General features: G+C 39.3%; 1 long non-coding RNA gene across 1 annotated transcript; it reads right to left on the bottom strand.

The window, feature by feature from the left end:
• Positions 1 to 356: 356 nt before the first annotated feature.
• Positions 357 to 7159, bottom strand: LOC150061716 (uncharacterized). The gene is made up of 3 exons (XR_016535846.1): positions 7110 to 7159; positions 2899 to 3031; positions 357 to 669 (listed from the first exon to the last, which is right to left on the bottom strand). It is a non-coding gene; the product is annotated as an uncharacterized LOC150061716 (long non-coding RNA).
• Between the last annotated feature and the right edge of the window lie 1123 nt (positions 7160 to 8282).

Genomic DNA, 8282 nt, shown 5'->3' with positions numbered 1-8282 from the left:
ACCAGACTTCTCCGTTTTCATTTTCTTCTTTTTCGCTGATCTTGGGCTTGAACTCATGGCCTGGGTGCTGTTCCTAAGCTTCTTTAGTTCAAGGCTTGCACTCTATTAGTTGTGCTACTGCACTACTTCTGGCTATTTTGAATAGTTTACTAGAGGTAAGAATCTCATGGACTCTACTGCCTGCTCTATTTTGAACAGGCAGTCCTCAGATCTCAGCCTCCTGAGTAGCTAGGTGAACCTCTAGGAGGGGTGAGTCACTAGTGCCTTGCCTCTTTCCTCCTTTTAAAGCCATGTCATCCTTGTGTCTTAATTGGCTTTGTGTCTTCATAGGCCTCATTAACTCTTTGCAATTGTAGAGAGATTGGTTCACAATAGTTTTATTTCAGAATTGAAAGTTTTTGTTAAGTTCTGTATCTGCTATAAGCAGAGACCCAATGAACTGGCTTGTTTCCCTGGAGATGATTGATTAGGCATAGGTTTGGGGATAGGACAACTTATCCTGAGCCGTTGTTTGCCACACATCAGCACATTCATAGGGAAATAAATAGAATTAAATCTTCCTCTGGGGCAGCAGTAGATAGTTGCCTAGAACTAGAGGGTAGGTAGGCTTTGATGATTGACTTAAGATCAGTTGTACATGCTTCTTCTTTTGCTGTGTTGAAAATTTAACTGGAAAGAAAATAGAAAATACAAATTAAACTCTCTCTTAAAGTGGGAGGCAAATAGTATAGTAAATAATTGAATGATGGAGAGGGTCATTAAACAATGTAGATTCAATTTTTTGTGTGTGTGTAATGTGCTGATCCTAGGGCTTGAACTTAGGGACTAGGCATTGTCACTGAACTTCTTTTGCTCAAGGATAGCACATTACCACCTGAGCCATAGCTCCACTTCTGGCTTTCATGGTAGTTTATTGGAGATAAAAGTCTCATGAATTTTTCTATCAGGGCTGACTTCGAACTGTGATCCTAAGATCCAGCTCTGTAAGTAGTTAGCATTACAGGTGTGAATCACTGGCACCTGGCGATGGATTCAAATTTTGATCTGGTCACTGACTGACCTGGGGCAATTATCTAGATTCTCTGTTTTATTCTTCTGTTAGACTGAATTATAACTACTTCACAGGAATCTCCTAAAACCTTGTTTGTTGGAAAAAATTGTGAAAAGCAGTTTGCCTTAACAACTTAGCCCAATTCAAAGGTACCCATTTTATGAGATTTTCCTATTCCATATGAGCCATGATTGTCTTTTATTCATATTTATAGCTTAATTTACTAGGAATCAATGAGCTTTTATACCTTTGTTTGCTCATCATTTAGATGGTTTATTCCTTTTTAGTAATGAGCGGAGTAGGTTAAAAGGAATGACAGTCAAACCAAATGATTTCTATTAGATAAACAGCATAATGAAGCCATGAGAAGAGGGTGGAAGTTTCTGGCCAGGGTAAGAATCTTTTATTTACACATTTTTATGTAATTGAGAAAGAAAAATGAACAAAAAAGATAATATTTTGTCCAAGTTATATATGACAGAGCTAGTATGTATATTAGCCTATCCTGGCTTGAACTCAGAGCCTGAGCACTGTCCTTAGGCTTTTCTCAAGGTTAGAGCTCTACCACTTGAGCCACAGCACCACTTCTGGCTTTTTTCTATGTATGTGGTACTGAGGAATGGAACCCGGGTCTTCATGCATGCTAGGCAAGCACTCTACCACTAGGCCAAACTCCTGGCCCTGCTATTATTTTTTCCTATGGATATTATGGTTTGTTCTTTCAGGTTAGAGAAAATTTAAAGAGTTTCTTTTATGTTTGTGAGTTTTAATATGAAGAACATAAGTACCAGAACATCTGCTGGTGTCTTTGTAAAAGTCTACTTGTATTAAAGTAAATTAAATCATTAGTTGATTTTCAGGACTTCAGTCTTAAACAGGAATAGAATTCTTGTTCTAGGAACTGACTTTCTTTTGGTGTCTAATTTGAACATTGATGTAGAGTTGGGATATTTAGTGAAAGGTATATAGTATAGAGAAAAAACAGTGAACTAAGAGAAAATCCATCTCAGCAGCTTAAAAACATATGTGCCCCCCCTCCTTCCAATGAATATCTTTTATTTTTTTTTTGTCCTGTACTAGAGTTTGAATTCTTGCTCAGTTCCTCATACTTTCTAGGCAGGCACTCTTCTGAGCCACACCTTAAACACTGATTTTTTTTTTGTGATGTACTCTATTTTGGAGATGGGATCTCACTCTCTGCCTGGGCACATGCCAGGGTACTATCTGCCTATGAGGCTTCTAGTGTAGCTAGGATAACAGGTTTACATCGCCACATCTAGCTCTTTATTAAGAAGACATTTCACAAAACTGTGCTGCTCTGACTGGTCTCAACCACAATTCTCTCAATCAGAGCTTCCCATGTAGCTCAGTTTACAGGGTGTGATTCAAAGGCACCAGCGTTTCCCCCTACACACTCATTTCCTTTTTTTTTTTCTTTTGTAGGTTATGGGACTTGAACTCAGGGCCTGGATGTTGTCCCTGAGCTCTTCAGTTCAAGGTTACTGCCCCACCTTTCCAGCCACAGCACCACTTCCGGTTTTCTGGTAGTTAAATGGAGATAAGATTCAAAAAGACTTTAGTGCCCAGGCTGGCTTTGAACTGTGATCCTCAGATCTCAGCCTCCTGAGTAGCTAGGATTATGGCATGAGCCACCAAGCACCACTTCCCATTTCCTTTTTTTTTTTTAAATTAAATTATTGGGTCCTTTCTGCAAGTGGCATAGGAAATAGATGTTGTCAACTGCTGTCCTTTCAAAAGGAGTGCAGGATCTGAAAAGGAGAAGGGAGACATATAAAATCTTGATGTCAGTAATTTATTGCTATGTAACAAGTCATCCCAAAACTTACCATCTTAACTTTCTCTTGATTTTGTGGTTGTAAAGCTATATCTTCAGCTGGGAGCTTGGACACCATGGCTGCTCCTTTTCAATACCACTCTCCAAGTGACCTCTTGTCATTTGGTGGTCTAATCCAAATTTTTCTGTAGCATGGCAGCAGAAAAATAGAAAGAATGGTAGTTTCTGGGTCTTGTTCAAGAACTGGTACAGTGTTAACTTCTGATAAATTGAGAAAAACAATTCCTAAACATAGTCCAGATTCATGGGTAGGGAAAAGAGGCTTCATTTATTGATGGGAGAGATGGCAAAGAATTTTATGGCCATTTAAAAAATAAATTTAGGGCCGGGAGTTTGGCCTAGTGGTTAAAGTGCTTGTCTAGCATGCATGAAGACCCGGGTTCGATTCCTCGGTACCACATACATAGAAAAAAGCCGGAAGTGGTGCTGAGGCTCAAGTGGTAGAGCTCTAGCCTTGAGAAAGTCCAAGGACAGTGCTCAGGCCCTGAGCTCAAGCCCAGGACTGGCAAAAAAAAAATAAATTTATTGTTATATAAGTGATATACAGAGAGGTTACAGTTATAAAAAGTTACATGGATACATCAGGAAAAGAGTACAATGATTTTTTTTTTGAAAAGTCCACCCTTCCCCGTTCTTTCCCAGTTTTTGCCTTCCTTCTCCACTCACAAGTTAGATAGATCATTTTCAACATTGTGTCCAGTGTATGGCCATTTTTATTTTTTTTATTCTAACCCACTGTCAATACCTTAATTTTTATTTCTCTGCCAGTCTCGTTTTTTTTTTTTTTTTTTTTTTGGTACTGCTAGGAATGAAACCAGGGCCTCATACATGCTAGACAAGCTCTCTACCACTGTGCCACAGTCGTAGCCCCATCTTTACCAATCTTACAGCTTAACTTTATTAACTTTTCAATGTCCACATAAAATATCAACAAATGCTACTATTTCCTTAATCTAAGGAGTAATTTACTTTTTCCTACTTTCCTTAGAGTCACAGGTATACAAAGTTCACTTATATTAGCAAGTGAAAAACAGTTGCATTAGCACTTCATGGAAACCCTGATTTCAGAGATTTCCAAGGATTCCTCACTATCTGTGTTAGAGCTGAGGGAGATTTTTCCAGCCTCTCTTTACTTTCTGGGGTTGTAAAAATAGGTTTTGGGTCCTAGGAAATTCAAATTTTGGAATAAAAAAGAAAAATGAACATGTGAGGGTGAGCCAGAAAGAGAATTTTGGCTGGAGATTTAGATGAGTAATTTGATTCAGCAAAAAGGCCCTATCCACTTTCCCTTTGGCTGCTTAATTTTAATTTCTCTAATAGAGTTGGAATTTAGGGACTCATCACTGACCAGGTCCTGCTCTGCCAGAGCAAAAGTGCCAAGCTGCCTTCACAGTGATGGCCAGTTTGATATGGAGACATTGTAAAAATAGAAGCGAAGAGTCAGCTTTGATCCCTTACACTTTATTATTATTATTTTAATGGTTACTGAGGATTTCGGCTTAAGCATCCATGCCAGCTTTTCAGCAAGGACTGAAAATGCAGTCCTTGCCCAGTAAGCCATCTTCAACCCTCCTCCTGAATGAAGCCTGGGGTACAATGGGTGGGAATGGATGTTCTGGATTGGTTTGCACTGTGAAGATAGCAATGTGATTTCTGAATCCCCTTTCCCCTGAAGACTCTGGCAGAATCACCGAGAGGCAGCCTATTCCTTCTCAAATGAGAGATGGCAGTTTATCATGTCGGTCTGCGCCACAGAGGGCTAAGGCTATGGCGCTTCTGGCTGTCTTGAGCAGGATTTCATCTTGGGGCCCCTCAGGCCATATGGAGGAAACCTAAAAGGTTCATTCTGCCTTTTCCATTGTCTGGCAGTGTCTAGTCTTCATTTCCCACAGCCGAGTTCTCCTGACCATCCTTACAACCCAAATCCAAGTCATTTGTATGACAGAAGCAAGATAAGATTTTTGAAGTAAGTTTCACAATTTGTATGCCCACACATTTAATATGCAGAAATATAAAAGGATGGGCTTTCAATTTAGAAAATTTAACATAGCTCCATAAATGTGGAGACCTATCCTTTAGCATTTAGAACAATTCTGAGAAAAAGAATTGGAAACGATTTCTTCTGAATAGAGACTTAATCTGTGGAGGCAGGATCATGAGAGAAAAATATACATACGTAATTCTTGTGTGGAGCTACAATATTATGATTCAGTTCATAGCTCCGATAAGAGTTCATCACCAACCTATATCGGATTTCCCACACAATAATTGTCTTATTGTAAAAATCTTTTGTGTCTATTTGCTGAGCTACCATGTTGTCTATAAATATTTAGTGATAATTCGTGATTGGGTTGTATTTATCCCTGTAGTTATGTATTACAAATGAAACGACAGCATCTGCTGAAATTAAAAGTGGCCACATTTTTGCTGGAGCTTAATTAAATGCCAAAATTTATCTACATTAACAACAAAGTAGTGAAATTTATTGATCAATTCACATGATGTAAGTTGACAAATGGCTTAAGCAATTTCCATAATTTTCTACACGTGTTAAAATTTGTAATGAAAAAGAACACTATATTAACATTAAATGAGAACTGAAAGGCAGGTTTTGTACTGGGCCAGTGCCCTGGAGCAGTGTACTTTGTTTCCCGGGCCCTGTCCAGGCTTGCTGTTTGAGCTGAGTACAGATGGGGCTCTGACAGTCCTACAGCTGTTCTCCTAATTGTCCATTAAGTGTTCTATTGATTCTCTGATTCAAAGTACATGTCTTTCAGCTCAAGCTATCGTGCAAAGTGGCAGACACATTCCTTGTAGAATGACAGAGCTGCCTGAAACCTAAAAATGTGGTCTGCCAGTTTCAATTGAGGATGCTGCTTTCAAAGGCGAAGGCTTGGTTAAAGGAGCTTTAGAAGAGCCGGTTGGGTTATATTTTCTAAACTTTTAGCATCAATCAATTAAAGCGGCAGTTGCATGAGGAGTTTTAATTCCTGGTTAAGCAGGTACAGATTGCATGAGGCTGATCCAGGTCAGGGCAAAGGATCCATACTCCTAACAGGTCAGACTTGGTTAGCTGTATGCCCCAGGCCTCCCCTCCCCCACGCAGGCACCTGACATGTACAAAGTCATTTTCATTTGGCTTGCAAGTTCACTGTTAGCATTTATAAAAAAAAAAATTGGGGATCATTTGTAATTCCAGATTATGCCAGTCAGAGCCTGTTTAAAACCATCTCTTTTTTAATCTAGAAAGTCAAAGGTAAGATGCATATCTGTTGCCACCATAAATCTTCATAGAAACAAGTAACTATAGCTGAAATTGTAAAAGTTATTTAGTTCTCCACTGGAAGAGACTTCTTAATCTAAAACTTGCAGTCCCTTGTGTCATGGCTTGGATTTGATTACTAATTTGTAGCTCAATTTTTTCTTTTTTCTTTTTTTGGTGGTTGTACCTCCAGATAAGAGCTGATCTTTTCTGAGTTTGGACTTGGTCAGTTGTACAGTTCACTCATACATCAGCTTTTAGGAAATGGAAAAAAAATTACAAAAAGTCCTAAATTTTTGGTTCAGGTTATCCCAAATAGTATATATATATATATATATATATATATATATATATATATATATATATATATATATATATATGCCAGTCCTGGAGCTTGAACTCAGGGCTGGAGCACTGTCCTTGAGCTTTCTCAAGGCTAAAGCTCTACCACTTGAGCCACATCACTGTTTCTGGCTTTTTCTATGTATGTGGTACCAAGGAATGGAACCCCAATCTTCCTGCATGCTAGTCAGGCACTCTACCACTAGGCCAAACTCCCAGCTCCCAAATAGTATTTTTCTTTTTCTTTTTTTTCTTTCTTTCTTTCTTTGTTTATTTTTGTGGGTCATAGGGCTTGAACTTGGCCTGGGTGCTGTCCCTGAGCTCTTCAGCTCAAGGCTACCACCCTACTCCTGGGCCTGAGCGATGTCCCAGAGTTCTTCAGCTCAAGGCTACTGCCCTACCCTTGAACCAAGCCCCACTTTCCATTTTTTTAGAGGTTAATTGGAGATAAGAGTCTCAGATTCTTCTATGCCTGGGCTGGCTTTGAACCTTGATCCTCAGATCTCAGCCTCCGAGTAGCTAGGATTACAGGCGTGAGCCACCACACTGCTAGTATTTGTTTTCTTTTCTTAGTGAGATAACAAATCCTAATGTCTTACCATATAGGTTTGACTCCTTAAGTTGTTAGGTTAATTTTATTATTGTCTTTATTTTATTTATTTTGTGCCAGCCCTGGTCTTGAGCTAAGGGCCTAATCACTGTCCTTGGACTTTCTCAAGGCTAGATAGAGCTCTACCACTTGAGCCACAGCACCACTTCCGGCTTTTTCTATGTATGTGGTACCGAGGAATCAAACCAGGGTTTTCATGCATGCTGGGCAAACACTGTACCACTAGGCCAAACTCCAGCCCCTATTGTCTTTATTTTTGAGGCAGGGTTTTGCCATATCACTTGAGCTGTATTCAAACCCACTCAGTAGCCAAGGTAGTCGTATTCAGCCCGTCTAGTGTGCAGTTATATGTATATGTCCTGCTCAGCTTGAGTTTTGCTTTTAATTATACAACAACAATAATAATACAAATTTCAGTAGAATAATCACTCATCTATAAATGAAATGAATCTTTGTTTCTGTCTGTGTATCATTAATTTAATTTGAGCACTTTCCTTGGACTTTCTGAAGGCTTAGAACTCTACCACTTGAGCCTCAGCACCACTTCCAGCTTTTTTCAATGTATGTGGTACCGAGGAATCGAACCCAGGTCTTTGTGCATGCTAGGCAAGCACTCTACCACTAGGCCAAACTCCCGGCCCCTCTGGTGTGATTTTTAACTATTAAAAATCCTTTTTTCTTTTTTCTTTGTACAGGGGGTTAAATTCAGATCCTTAGCTTGCTAAGTAGGTGCTTTTTCTCTTAAGCCACCCCTCCATCACTCTTTGCTTTTGTTGTTTTTCAGATGTGGTCTCTCAGTTTTGGTGGCTGGCTTTGGGCCTTTCATACTTTTATACTTTTACTACATGCCTTGCTGGAATTACAAGTATAAACCTGTATGTCCAGCTCTCTTGTTGAGATTGGGTCCCTTTACCCAGGTTGGCTTTAAATTGTGTGTGTGTGTGTGTGTGTGTGTGTGTGTGTGTGTGTGTGTATGTTTGTATGTCTGTATTGATAGTGGGGACTTGAACTGAGGGCCTTTTACTCTCACTTTGCTTTTTTCATGCTAACTTGTACTATATCTCCATTTCTGACTTTTTGCTAGTTATTTGGGGATAACATTCTCTTAGATTTGTCTTCCTGGGCTGACTTTGAACCTTGATCTTCAGATTTCAGCCTCATA

The sequence above is a fragment of the Megascapheus bottae genome, chromosome 6 (genome assembly GCF_031878675.1).
Source record: "Megascapheus bottae isolate mThoBot1 chromosome 6, mThoBot2.hap1, whole genome shotgun sequence".
NCBI classification, from domain to species: Eukaryota; Metazoa; Chordata; class Mammalia; order Rodentia; family Geomyidae; genus Megascapheus; species Megascapheus bottae.
The sequence above is the reverse complement of the archived record's forward strand: the minus strand, read 5'-3'. Positions and strand labels throughout refer to the sequence as shown.